The following is a 14,802-nucleotide window of genomic DNA, read 5'->3' as shown; positions in this document are numbered from 1 at the left end:
CAGTTAGTTTAAGAGAAAGTAAGGTATCACGATTCCATCAAATTGTCCTTAGCTCTTTTGGTGCTATAATGATGTCTACTCATACATCTTCAGATTACCACACTGATGAATTTAAAATGTATGTATTAAATGCTAGTTAATAATTGGAGATTAGACATAAAATTAAAAGGCTTAAACTTCACAATCAGTTACATAGAACGAAGGTGGTTGACAAATCTTGGATCATCTGGTAGGTCTATATTTATTTATCCATAACAAAAACTCAACAGGGGTATTGTGAGATCCTCCAAGGAATTCTAACAGGAATTTCTGCTGCTTAAGTTTTTATAGGGTGAGAGAAGGGTGAAGAAATCCCTAATTCTATCAAATTCAAATGATATTGAACTAACCAACAATTTTTAAAATTGATATTAGAACCTACTTCATGAGATAGAACCCATGCCTGATACTGCTAAAGTGGCCAAGAGGCTGAGACTAGAAATAAAATTACTCCTAATGGCAATTTACTATTGCCATATATCAGTGTGTCACTCAACCCTCATCAGAAAAAGAGTATTCTTTCAGTAGATGAAATATAACACAGTGACACACAACTAGACAATATCCAGAGAGAGAGTTTTGTGCATTCAATTCTGGCTGAGACTAGGATGTCTTCTTCATACCTTCCTCTCAAGGCTCAGGAATCTGTGTAGAAAAGGAGGGATGAAAGAGTGTAAGAGTGAAAGCTGGTGGGTGGATGACAGCAAAGAAATAGTGTCTCAAGATATAACATGGTGGTTACAGGCATGATCTCATAGAGACTTGGCAACACATAGGACCTGTACAGGTTCAAGCCAGATGGGGACCTAGCACTGAGAAGTAGGGATGGAGATGTCATTCCACCCCTAACAAAGAAGCTATTTGAAATTGATACCTACCATCAAATGGAAAAACAGTTTTCTTCAATGGAGTGTCATTGAGCATGTCAACCACACTCCAAGGCAAGCCAAAAGGCCAGTGTTTGTTAGCCAGTCAATATTAGATGAATGACATTTTTGGTCAGCTTTTGTTTTTTACGTTTTCTGAAGGTTGGGTTACTTTTGTCTTATTGGCTTTTAGTTTGTTTAGGCTTTGATTATTTGTGTGTGTGTGTGTGTGTGTGTGTGTGTGTGTGTGTGTGTGTGTGTGTGCTTGCTTTTTTTCAGAGAGTGAGCAGAGAGAAGTTGGGGTAGGTGGGATACATTGATTAGAGAAGGGTAAAAAGAGGATCCAAATATATTGTATGAAAAAATTAATTAAAAATAAAACAAAAATATGTTCCACATTAAAATTTATAATGTGTAGCCTCTCAATGGAGAACAAGGTGTTAATTTTCATGGAGCAGTTTTTCTTTTTCTGTAAGAATCCCATAGGCTTGCATCCAGCATCTTGTGATATGCTTGTGGTATGAGGCATCGGTTACTGACTCATTTCAACTAGAGCTTTAGCAATAACACTAAAGACAGAAATTTTTCATGAAGTTCCTGTAAATGTGGCTATCAGTCACTTGATATGACGTAGGTAAACACCACTGACTCAGGCTTCTTCCTCCATTCAAGAAGGGGTCTAATTCAAAATTTATGAATGATATTTAAGGTAAAAAATTTATATTTTATTTAATACTTCTGGGAAAATATAATTTTGTGTTTCACAGCAAAATAGGAATAGTTGACTATTTGTGACCTATATCAAAAGCTAATTATTTCTCATTGAAAATTAAACATTGAGGATTGATTTTCAGAAGTTTGAAATCTAATTTTTCTTTCAAAAATGGAATTCATATAGAATGAGGAAGGAGAAGTCCAATGATAATTATGTATATGTAATTTTTAAAAAATAAAACAAAATATTCTAGAGTTAAAATCTATTTGAGCACTAAAAGTAAATTCTCACCTAAATGACATGGGTTTGTTTAAGCTCTAAATTTATATGAAGAAACGTGTAGTTGGAAAAATATATCTATACCAATATATCAAGTGAAAATTAGTGCCAAAGTGTCCTTGTTTTGCCTGATTTTTCCAGTATTCTACTAGGCAGAGTTGTCCTCTGTTTCATAGAATAAAGAAAAATGTGATTTACTTTCTAGTTTTAAAATAAATCTCTTATAAATGCTAAATGCATTTTCCATCCTTGCTTAATCCTTCATACTCTCAAGTGATCTGTAAGTAATGCATGCTTGCGAATGATCTTTTTGCAGATTGTTTGCAACGGACCTACAGATACACCCTGAATTTTGATGGGCAGTTAACAAAACAATGCAAAGAGAGCAGAAATGAACAGCTAATGAGCTACTCAGATGCCAACTTGACATTTTTACCCTTGCAAAACTTCACGCTGAACTGTGATACAGAAGAAAATGGATTGAAGCCACCCAGCTTCTGGATCCTCATCCAAAATATGACCTTTAAGGTGTCTTTCATATATATCTGAAGAGTTCACTAAGGTCCACAATTGTCTTTTATTTTTAAACTCTGGTGGATTAGAAGTTTTTCCATGTTGTCAAGAAAAGGAAGAACTAGACACTCAAATGTTCACCAGGGTTATTCTGGTTAGAAAAAGTGAGATTATATTGCAACAGTTCTTTTGCATAAATATGACACTGACAAAACTTTAAAGATGCAGAAATTCACAACCAAAAGAAAAGGGAAAATAAGAAAACCTTTAGCTCTCACCTCTGTATGCAGAGCTTCATGAGAAATCTCTCTTTTAATTCAATAGGTAAACAGATTTAATTTATGCCCCACAGGTTGTGACAGTTTAGGTAAGAGTGGTGGTCATAAGTATATATGTTGGAATGCTTGCCTCCTAGTTCATGGAACTGTTTGTGATGAATTAGGAGGTGTGGACATCCTATAGGTGAGCCACTGTGTGGAGCTTTGAAGTTTCAAAAGTCCATGCCAGGCCCAGGTTCTCTCTCTCTCTCTCTCTCTCTCTCTCTCTCTCTCTCTCTCTCTCTCTCTCTCTCTCTCTCTCTCTCTCCCTGCTGCCTCCAGGTCAGGATGTAAAGCTTTCACTTATTTCTTCCACACCATGCTTACCAACATGCCACTATGTCCCCAGTCATGATGATAATGGCCTAACCTTCTGAAACTGTAAGGCAGCCCCAATTAAATATTTTCTTTCATAAGAGTTTCCTTGGTCATGGTGTCTCTTTACAGCAATAGTGTAGTGATTATGAAACTCAAGGCTCAAGTTTATATCTAAAAGGCAAGTTACTCAGAAATGTTTTCCTTCTGAACATATATGTGGAAAAAATTTTAAAACTCATTTTATGTACATATATCTTTATTTCTACATATTTTTATATTTTCCTAAATACGTGACTACAATATGCTTGGTATTTTACATGTTTTATATATTCCTAAATACATAGAAACAATATGCTAACTCCATATACTGTTACTTGTATGATTGTTATGGGGGCTGACTATTTGGTAGTAGGCAGCTATTTGGCATTGTCGTTCCTGGGGAATTCTGCTTCTCTCATTCTGTGAATCTTATGTGTCTGCAACTAATGAAAAAGAGACCATAATAAAGCAAGGACATGTATATGAAAATATTTGTTAGAAGAAATGTGTAATTATAACATAACTTAAAATAATAAAATAGATAATGTAAGTGTCTTAGTGTTTATCAGTTTCGTCTCTTCTCTCTGTAAGCAATACATTGCTGCTGTTCTCATTAGAACAACAATAATGACTTTCACTATATAGCAAAATGTGTCTTAACGTGGACGTTAATTAAACTGTTAATACTTAAAAAGTAGAAAACCTAGGTAACTCAGAATACCTTCAAAGAGAAAAACACTAGCAAGTAAAATATTTCCTTGGAATATATTAACAGACAAAAATCTTGCTTTTGATATTTTACAGAGCACAATTCATTTCTCTGTCACGTATTTGAGAGAATACTCTTACTAACAACAATCACGAGACATTATTATATAAATATCATTATTTAGTTAAACAGAATATTAAAGCATACTTAAAATATAACCAAATACATTTAATTGCTTATTTTAGTTGTTTTATGTATATTTAAGAATAAGACTCTACGTGAATTAGCTATGAACTTGCTAATGCTAGACAGACATATTTTCAAAGCACACAATGAAGATGGGCAAGTGAAGCCTGCGGTTTTAGCGTTAAAAGTGTGCTGCACATGTTTTAGTCTCCACAACAATTCAGGATTCTCATAAACCCAAAGAAGCAATCGGAACCCCATCAAGATCCGTTCACCCATTTCTTATCGTATGTTCATGGAAGATATAAATGTAATAACCAACTTCAATCAAAACTTACTATCACATCAAGCCTTTGCTCTTGCTAGTGGATGATATTCTATTTACAACTGAGAAGTGTCCTGAAGGGACGTGTCATCTGAACAGGCCATCTTGGCCTCACTTTCTCAAGATGTTTTCAGGATAGCCTCCCCTACTTCAGCGGCATTTTTTACTGCATATAATTCTTTATCACGTAACTCATACTACCACATCTAAATAAATTACATCCTCTTTTTTTTTTTAGGAATCCTCTAAATTCTTTGTTTTTAAGATCTATTCATTTCTATTTATGCCTATCCGTGCTTGTGTCTCTATGGGTGCACGGGTGCCCAGGAAAGCCAGAGAACACTGTCAAATCCCTTAGAGCTCTAGTTAGGAGCTGCCTGACATTGATGACAGGAATTAGCTCTGGTCTTCTGCAATGCTTTAAACCAATGAGCCATGTCTCCAGCCCCTGATATAGTATTTCTGTGTTTGACTTAAGCTTTTGTCAGACTTGCTGAATTATACATCAAGTAAGGAATAATGTTATAGTTTATTGCTGAGTGTGAGAAAATAATATATGATAGATAAGAATCACATCCTTTCATTACATTTCTTAATCTGTACTTGAAATTCAAGCTCTACATGCCAGAGATAAAAAGCACATTTAATTATATAATAGAATTTGATATTCCTAAAACACTGTACATACCATTTAATATGTAATATTCATGAGTCAATCAAAAACAGTTGGTGCTGGCTTTTCATTTTACTTTGTCTTAAGTCATACCGTAGTATTCTTACTTCATACTAACAAGCAATGAAGCTGATAGCCACACAGTTTAATAATGTATAATTTAGTCATCTCTAACCATGCTCATACTTAAATTATGTACTAATATAAAACGACAAAGATCTTTTTTCACCGTTTGGCTTTTAAATTTGATAAGCTAAAAATTAATATAAAAACTATGCTTTTCATTTTATTTCTTTAACATAACTTTTAAAACTTGGCTGAGAATAGAATTCGTTTTCATATGTGAGATTATTCATTCCCACCTCTCATTATTCCTCACTAAGAAAAGAGAATCTTTATTTGGTACAAGAATGTATGTACAGCTAAAAATATCAAATTATTGCAACTCATCCAGTTGGGACCAGGGGGAGGAAGGAGTTAGTTGTGCCCAAGGCAGTAGAGACAGTTTTCCTAGGAAATGTCTTTTTTTTTTAATAAAATGACAAAACTAACTATAGAAGCAAGAACTATTAAACTTTCTTCTTGCCAGTTTTTTTTGTGTGTGTGAGTGTGTGTATAGTTTTTTTTGTTTTCTTTTGTTTTGTTTTTCTGAGACAGAGTTTCTCTGTGTAGCCTTAGCTGTCATGGGCTCACTCTGTAGACCAAGCTGGCTTCAAACTCTTAGAAAACTGCCTGCCTCTGCCTCCCAGGGGTGTACCACCGTGCATAGCTTTTTGTCTAATTAAAATAAAAATAGAGAGAGAGTATGGTCAGGTCTCACATGTAACTGCCTCAGTGTTCAGTCTCTGCTCCTCCTCCTCAGTAATGAGAAATCATGATGCTTAAAATACAAAGGCATCTCAGAGTCAGTCCCCGCTCTGACTCTGACATGAACTCTGGTGTCCCATATTTAACCACCTCCCCTTGGTGGGGAGGCCTGATGGCACTCAAAGAAAGAATAAACAGGCTACCAAGATGAGACTTGATAGCCTATGACCATGTAGTGGGGTAGAAGGTCCCCCTCGGTCTTTGACCTAGGGGAGAGGAGTAGGGTAAAAGTGGGAAGGAGTGAGGAATGGGAGGATACAAGTGATGGGATAACAATTGAGTAGGGATCTGAATAAATTAATTTTTTAAAAAAGAAAATCCTGAGAGGTCACAAAAGGAGAAAGAAAAAAAAATCCAAAGACATCATAAACCCAAATACTATCTTACAATGGTGGTTTATATAGTAAGGAAGTTAGGGAAAGCACATATATTATAGGAAAAAATGTGGAAAAAATAAAATAATGAGCCAATTAGAAGTAAACATTAAGATAATGATAAAATAATGTACAATAGCAATATTGTAACTATTGACTATTTTATTCAAGGTAAATCACAAACAGTTTGACTGACTTCAAGTTCAAAGAGGAAAAATTAAATGATCATAATAAGCATAGAGGTCCTTTATTTCTCTTATCACTTTGTTTTATGCCATAACATTTAGAATAATAGGATTAACAAGCCTCTATGATGTTGTGTCCGGCAAACAAATTATAAGTGTACAAAGTGAGATATAATTCTGTTAATCAGAAATTAATCAATCAAATTTTCAGATTTTCTCTAGTTATACCAATTCTGCTCTTGGAAGCAAAAACATACTGAAATCTTTGCTACTCATTCCCAAAATGTTCTAAATTTAAATTTCACAGAAATTAATATATATTAAAGGTGTTAATGGTTCTAGTCTTCAAAAATAAGATAAAATGAGATTATTATTAATGTATGTTTAAGATTTATTTATTTGTGTATTTGTCTATGAGTGTGGTGTGTGTGTGTGTGTATGTGTGTGTGTGTGTGTGTGTGTGTGTGTGTGTGTGTGTGTGTGTGTCTATACATGCATTGGGAACCTATAGGGGCCAAATGAGTGCATCAACTCCCCTGAATCTGGAGTACTGGGAACCAAACGCCAGTCCTCTAAAATAAAGTAGTAGATATTCCTAACTGCTTCACTACGTCTCCAGATGCTTTATTAAACATTTGTAATGATAAAAGTAACAATCATTATTACTCAGAGGTTTACATAAAAATGAACCATTTATGCCCACTGTGCAGTCTTACTTTAGTGTTTTAATCTTGCCCTGCCCTCCATGAGGAAATTGAAATGATATAATTTCACCCTGAACTCATCATCTATAGGCACCAAGCCAAAATAAAGTAAACCAACTTGTCTAGAATCATACAAATAACACAAGGCACAAAGAGACTAAAGTAGCCAATTTCCCTCCAAAGGGCTTATAATCATTACCTGTGAACATTCTCTCAAATACATCAGTCTAACTTCCTGGTATCTGAAATGTTTTAAATATCAGTAAATTGAAATGTCACATACCACATTCTTCCACAGAAAACTCAAACAACTCTGCAAGCACCAAATTTCACTATTGGACATGTATTTGTCCCTCTGTTTTCAGGAATCAAATATATAGTTTTAAAAAGTTAAAAGTGACACCGAGACCGTTGACACTCTCAGGTAAATTAACAAAGATATTATTTTCATATAGTGAAGCTTTGAGAATATATGGGCTGCAGTGCAGATATTTATGTATATAGCCATAAACTAGAGGGCCATTGCTTTGCTATGAATTGTTACAAATTATATTTAATGAATGAACAGATGAAAAGGTAGAAAAAAGTGACAAAGCTATTTCTGCAAATAAATAGATGATACCTAGAGTACTGGTCATTTTAAGTGCTGTTACTACGTTGCCACTAATGGAAAGGATATCACAAGGAATAACAGGAGGTGAACTGGCAGGGTTCGGGTCTGAGAGGAGAGCGAAGCCGTGAGGCAATGAGGTATTGTTATGAGACTCTGCTTCCCTGGTAATAGTGGTAACCAGTATGTACTTTAGGCTGGTTTTGAACTTGAAGCAAGGTTTTTTTTTCAGTTTACTAATAATGTAAATTAATACACAATAGTATTGATTTTGATGTTATTATTAGGAGTTGAAGAAACAACTATAATCATGACTTAATACCCACAGGAGAATTATGTTTTAAAAAATTAGACTTAAAAAGATTGCATCCATCAAAAACACATTTTCATATTGTGCCACCTAATATTTTCCTAAAATAGCTTTCATTGGCTTTAGTAAAAACGAGTACATAAAGTCACGATCAACTATTATGAGTAAGGCCAGTTGTACCTTATAAAAATATTTGGCATGGTAGAGATAATATCAGTTATGAGCAAACCTGGACTGTAACTTGGTTTTTCTGTAATAGTTACTGAATGTATGTTCAGGGAACATCGTGGAAGATATTGTAGACAGATTGTAAAAATTAGATTACAAGAAAGGTTGTCCTAAACAACAGCAAGAAGAAAAGAGTGTCTCGTGGACATGACACCTGAATTTGCAAAAGCCTATAGTTGACTGTCCAAGACATCAGCAAAAGAAATCTCATTCTGGTATGAATAAGGGAAGGGCATACAAGCCCCGATCCAAACTGTATAATGTTCAAAAGTTAAAATTACATGTGCTTTAGTTACAGCTTTGTTTCTGTAATAAATACTCCAGAACAAGTAACTTATAGAAGCAAGAGTTTAGTAAGGCTTGTGACTACAGAAAGATAAGAGTCCAATATTGCAGGCAACCGTTGCTTCAATCAGTGAGCATGGCAGCCAGAGCAGCAGGCTGAGAGTTCACGTCTTAAATCGTGGGGCCTCTACCAGCTGGAGCAGGGGCTGTCTCTGGCTCTGTTGTCTGCCTTTGGATCCCTTACCCCTAAGTCATCATCCTTGTTTAGCATCAATAGAAGATGTGCCTAGTCTTATTTGATACCTATAGCAGGTCTCCCCTCTTCTGGGAAGTAAAGAAGTAGGACACAGGAGAAGGTGAACAGAGGTGGGAGGGAGGGACTGGGAGGAGTAGAGGAAGAGGAACTTCCTACTGGAATGTAAAGTAAATTGATTATTTATGTTATGTCGTATTTATTATTTATCGTTATGAAGAAGGAAAATGGGGAATATGGGTGGTAGCCTTAACTGGGAAGAGAGATGGAAAGATAATACAGTGAAAGAGGGTAATAAGTAATAAATAACACCAAGTATGTTTGAAAACCCATAAGTGAACATTATTTATCTTAATATTTATGTAGAAATGTACACATGAATTTTAATATATACACATAAAGAATGTTTCAGTGTGTGTATATACATGTATACACTTGTGTGTACATGTGTGTCTGTGTGTGTATGGCGAGGGAGAGAGAGACAGAAACAGAGAAAGAAACAGAGACAAAGAGAGAGAGAAGAGAGAATGTGAGCATGGAAGTTAGTTTAAATGAAATCACACTACTTCGGGTAATAGTGCTTACACCAACCGCTGTACACTATTTAAAATATCCCAGAGCCAGAAATAAAAAATGTCCCTTCTCGATCAAGTGAGTTGAGTTGAAGAGATTCTAAAAACAATATAGGTTATTGTTGTTGAACTTATTTTCCTTAGGGAATTTCTAAGAATAATTCTATTGCTAAATATTTAGTACACTATGGACCCAATTCTTGAAAAAATTAGCAAGAAAAGCTTCCTCCCTGAGGAATCATTGTTTCCTAGTCTATCAAATGGAAAGTTTCAGTAAGATAACCGCTGAGATACATTTCATCTTTTAATTATAATTCTATCATTCAAATAGGCGACAGCTGAAATTCAAAAATTTATAAATGTGCTTTTTACTTTTCTTTTGTATTCATTGCAGTAACACAGATTTCCAATGAGTTATATGCTTTTCTCTTAGTAACATCAGGTACATTTTAAAGAGAAACTAACTTTAGCTTACTAGACTGAATATTTAAATATTCATTAAGTGAGATTTAAAAAAAACAATGTTATGGTTTGGAATTCTAATGTACTCTCAAAGCTGTAGTGGTAATGGCTTCATCCCTGGATGACGGTGCAATTGTGAAGTGAAAAGGCCTAGATGGACCGAGTTGGATGGATGGAGGTATAATTAGATGGGTAATGGTACCTTGGGCCTTACTCTCTGCTCCCCTGTTCCTTGGCTACCAAGAAGTAATGGAGGCATACACAAGTGAATATTGGTACGTTGCCTTTTTCTCTCAGTGTATCTGTTTCTTTGCACCCAAGAGGGGACAGGGAGAAACTCAAGTGGATATTGGTACTTTGGGCCTCCCTTTCTTTCCTTCTGCTCCTTGGCCCTCATGAAGTTGCAGCTTCATTACAAGCCCAAGGAAATGGAATCAGGAGACTGATGAAATAAAATGCAAATCCATGAGCCAAAACTATTGCTTCGTTCTTATAAGGTAAGTTTTCTTGGTGCTTCAGTACAAGGACAGAAATCCTTACTCATACGGTCATTTGCGTGTTGCACTGAAAAGACATTAAGAGTTCAAGTCTGAAGGCAGTCTTCAGCTTTAGAAAATTTTCCCAAAACCTCAAGACATCACCATGACATATTACTATTCTATAATCATAGGTCAAAAAAACGTAAATGAGTATACTATGTTCTGTAAGGTTTACACACCTCATATGGAATGTGTGAAAAAGTCAGTGGGAAAGACAAAGTAAAATGTTCTTTAAAGGGGGAGCTGGGTTAATACACAACAAACCAAAACCTGGGGAAAGACAACACATGTTAAAATATTGGGGAACTGATAATGTTAACCCAAATAAATGCAGATACATGCATAATGAGACTATATCAGTGTCCTTATCCATTCTCAAAGTAGTGTTTCCAAATTCAGGGATCCATTTCTAGGGATCTACTGAGTCAGGAGCATGAGTCAGAGAGTAATGCAGAGAAAGTATAAAAATGAGCTCTCTGAGAACATCCACAGACAGGTATGTTTGTCTGTAAGGTCCAGACTCCTTTCATTCTCAAAGCATGATGTATTTGCACTTCTCATGCTTATTCTTTCATACTTAAATGTATGGGGGAGACAGCTCACTTTCCAAAGAGTCAATATTACCTGTACTTAATGGTAACACATAGCCAAAGTCACCTGGTACTACATGTGACTAATGATGGCTCTGAAAACAGAACAGTTTCCAATAGGTAAAAATAAAAATTAAATTAGATACAATGAAATGAAGAGATTAAATTAAATTAAAAATAGCTTAGAGATGTATGGAAAAATATTTGACAGTAATTTGAGAAAGACTAAGAATTTATTTCTTTAAAGAGCTGTAAGATCTAATCATCTCTCAGTAGCAGTCTAGACACAGCTCTGCCCTGAGTTTGACAGCAGCCATGGATCAAGCTACTCATAGGTTCATGAAGAAATTATTAGTAAAAGAAACTAAATAAACACAGCCTATGAACAAACAAAAGAAGTAAAATAAATGATAAGTTTTCATTGAACAACATGCTATCGCTATCCATCTTCCCTTTTCTCCACGTCTTTTTCCATAGAGGTCCCATTTCGATGTTTTGATGCCACTTTGCTACTAATATGAATAAATATTAAGAAGTTAAAGCTGTTAAAAAATAAGTCCATGTTACTTCATTTGCTTTGCTGCTTGTATTGGGCAGCAGCAATGACAGAACAGCTCTGAAGTCCACATGAATTTCCATGCTATTGTCCCCACAATGAACTGATCTTAGTTTTTTCTCACACACAGCATAAGATATGAGAATTAACAGTAAAACTAATCCCAGTGAGCCTGTCAAATTGGCCTTAGAATCCTAATCTGTCAAAGGACGTTTACTCTATCTGAATCTAGAATCTAACCCATTTGCTATCATTGTCTAATAAAAACACTCTGTTGTCCTTGCAAATGTGTCCCCGGAAAACAAAGGTCCAAATCGGTTTGGCATTGACTAATTGCCAATGTTTGTCTTCTCATGAAGTGAAATCGTCTGTCTGAACTTTGTCATAAGCGTGATGCTACTCCCTCCTGTGCAGCAGTAAATTACCGCACATGGTGTTCTGCATCTAATGAGTGTGCAGCAAGTCTCCATCCTTGAATGGCACCAGCACTCTTGTTTGGCATTTATGTCATATCCTTACACAGTGTTCCACGATAGATATCACATCTTGTTCGTAGTTAGGATGATGAACAACAACACATTTTAATTCATACCCCTGATTTTCACTGTTTCCTTCCCACATTGATTTGCATTTGGCTACATTGATAAGCACAGTCTGCATCAACACCAACCCCATCTCTGAAGATTGCACAAGTTTAAAGAGCTGTGCTCTCTTTCAGTTTCCACCGACGTGGAAAGTTGACTCAGAATGTATTGCCACCAAGGGCCAGTGAAATGGCTCAGTGGGTAAATCAATTGCTATGCAAGCCCAAAGATCTGAGTACTGCAGTTGAGAGAGCAACAAGCTGTCTGAGTTGTCCGGGGTGTTTCATGTCAAAAATGACTCGAGTTTAATCTTTAGGTTGCACATGGTAAAGGAAAAGAACAGACTCCTGAAAGTTGTCATCTGACCAAGACACGTGCACAGTGGCACACAATATCACACACGCAGACACACACATAAAAAATTAGTCAATAGGTCTTTTAAAGTATAAAGACATATTGTAGTTGGGTATTTAATTCGATAGCTATCATAATCAAAAGTACTTTTAGACAAGCTAGTGCTTACATAGGACCTTTCCCTCCATGTCCTAGTATCTTTGACATGTAACTCGGCAAGCTACCAGAACAAAAACATGAATGACAACACAACCACAAAACCTTGATTTACAATCTGTCCTGCCTGCAAAATACGCTAAGGCAAAGGTGGCACAAACCTTGTGAGAGTAACCAACTGATGTCTGGTTTGATTTAAGACCTACTCCATGAGGCTGAATCCATACTTGACACTGACTGGGTGGCCAAGGAACCAGAGACCTTATGGCCCAGAGACTTAGGGTAAAACCAAGTACTACTGATCTATAAAAAACAAACAAATAATACAAAAGATAAAAGTAGCAATAAAAATGACTTCTGACATTCTGCAATAGTTATAAATGGTTGCCTTGCTCAGCTAGCATCAGAAAAGCATCCTTCAACAGTGCATAAAGACAAATATAGAGATGCACACACAGATATTATGGAGATGGAGAGAGAGAGACAGAGACAGAACAGAGAGGCAGAGAGAGACACTCAGAGAGAGAGAGAGTGAGTGGGAGAGAGACTCTGAAACACACATTTCTAAATGAGATGACGCCATCAAATCCCTCCCCTCAGCATCCAAGGAACCCCAAGAAAGAGTAGGCAGAAGTCCTGAGGGAGACAGGTACTGGAGGGCACCAAGACTGCAAGGCCCTGTAAAACAACTGAGTAAATGTCATATGAACTCACAGAGAATAAAGCAGCAATCACAAGTCTACGTAGGTCTGCAGCAGGTCCTCTGGGTTTATACTGTATTTCTCAGTGTAGAGTTTTTATGGGACTCCTGACTGTGTGAATGTGTCATCTCTGATTTTTGTGCCTTCTCCTGGGGCTGTTTTATTTTTCTGTTGGCTTGGCTTGTCCAGTTTTGATGCAATGGTTCTTGTTTTATCTTATTTTACTTTTTTATACTTTGTTCTTATCTCTTTGAAATCTGTCCTTTTCTAAGGAGAGACAGAAAAGCAATGGATTCAGACAGGAGAAGAGATGGGGAGGAAATGGAGTTGTACAGTGAGGGAAACTGTAATAAGATTATATTGTATGAGAAAAGAATATATTTAGTAAAAAAAGATAAAAATTATATTTTTCAATACAATTTCTTGTTGCTTATATTTAATAATTAACTGTGGTATCAAGGAGCTTTTCTAACTTCTTTTGCTCATAGCAGCCAGAGACAAAACTATAACAGCATCAAAGCTAACCAGACAAGTGCATGCCCAGGAATCTCCCCTCACATGCTGCATGGGAAATGGGAATTTCCCATCTAAAGATGCTACAGATTGCATCAAACAAACTCTAGAAGAACAATTATAAACAATGGACAAACTAATAGTAAATGTTATTTTTGTTTGAGATATTAATATTGATAAGTGAAGAATAAGTGAAATGGTGGAAGATAACAAATGTGAGTGCCGACAAATCTATTCCATTGCCAATGAAGAAAAATTCGTCAGAACTGAATCTGGCATTTAGGAAGTTTGAGCAAATAATCTGGACTGCCGCAGAGTGTGCTCAGCCATCTCTGTTTGCTCAGGACTTTCTCGGGTATCTCACTGAAGTTCCTACATCCCACAAAGCTTCTTAGTCGTCGGCTGCTCTAGTTAGTCATCCTCCTCCACGCTGCGATACATAAACACTATTTTTTTCAAGCCTGAAATTTTTCTGCTATGACCTATTAAAAGAAAACAGTAAGACATAATTTTGTTCAGAAACAGCTTGTGAAGAGCTGCCTTCATTTAAACAGGGACCTGAGTCTCTGAGTTTTATGTTGACTCAGTAAATTAAGGGATAAAAGGAAAAGTGTACATACATTCACAACTAAGAAGCAGTAAGTATGTAGTGGGTAACGATTCATGGGAGTCACTACATAGAAAAAGATGCTACTTAGAGATCTTCCATCTATACAGAGTCCATGGCACTGATACAGGAAGGGCATAACTGTGAGTTACAGATTACAGGTTTGACTCACTCAAAAGCTAGTAAGGAAGGAATCGGGAAAGATGAATAAAATGTCCAGTACCCTCATTTAAGTGACCACAAGGCAGTCTGCTGACTGCTGTTTCCCAGTAGATCAGAAAGGGCTGTTGACTGATTACAGATAATAAAGCAAAATACTGTAAAGTCATCAAGAGAAAAAAACTATGATGCATTTCAATTACAAGGAAGGTGA

The 14,802-nt window shown here is 36.1% G+C and overlaps 1 protein-coding gene across 2 annotated transcripts in view; it reads right to left on the bottom strand.

The window, feature by feature from the left end:
• The window catches only part of KCNJ3 (potassium inwardly rectifying channel subfamily J member 3), a 144,343-nt gene that overhangs the window by 110,301 nt on the left and 19,240 nt on the right, over window positions 1-14,802 (bottom strand). The gene's annotated exons all lie outside the window — the stretch shown is intronic.

This window comes from Acomys minous, assembly GCF_964271855.1.
Source record: "Acomys minous genome assembly, chromosome: 10".
In the NCBI taxonomy this organism is placed as follows: domain Eukaryota; kingdom Metazoa; phylum Chordata; class Mammalia; order Rodentia; family Muridae; genus Acomys; species Acomys minous.
The sequence above is the reverse complement of the archived record's forward strand: the minus strand, read 5'-3'. Positions and strand labels throughout refer to the sequence as shown.